The sequence below is a fragment of the Sinocyclocheilus grahami genome, unplaced genomic scaffold, assembly GCF_001515645.1.
Source record: "Sinocyclocheilus grahami isolate Dianchi unplaced genomic scaffold, SAMN03320097.WGS_v1.1 scaffold2159.1, whole genome shotgun sequence".
Classification (NCBI taxonomy): domain Eukaryota; kingdom Metazoa; phylum Chordata; class Actinopteri; order Cypriniformes; family Cyprinidae; genus Sinocyclocheilus; species Sinocyclocheilus grahami.
In genome coordinates, this window is record NW_015507338.1 from 84,783 (window position 1) to 84,990 (window position 208).

Genomic DNA, 208 nt, shown 5'->3' on the forward strand with positions numbered 1-208 from the left:
CACAGAAATACATTACAGTTTAACACAGATTCACAGAGAAAACAGTTCTTTTAAATAGTACTCAAAAATAACTCAAATGTAATATAACTTCGTAAATTGCATACACAATTATGAACAAAACAGCATCATGTATTGATGCATTGCTTAATACAAAGAACCGAAGCTCCATTCACACAGACTGCATTTAAAAACATAAGAGACGCAGTGA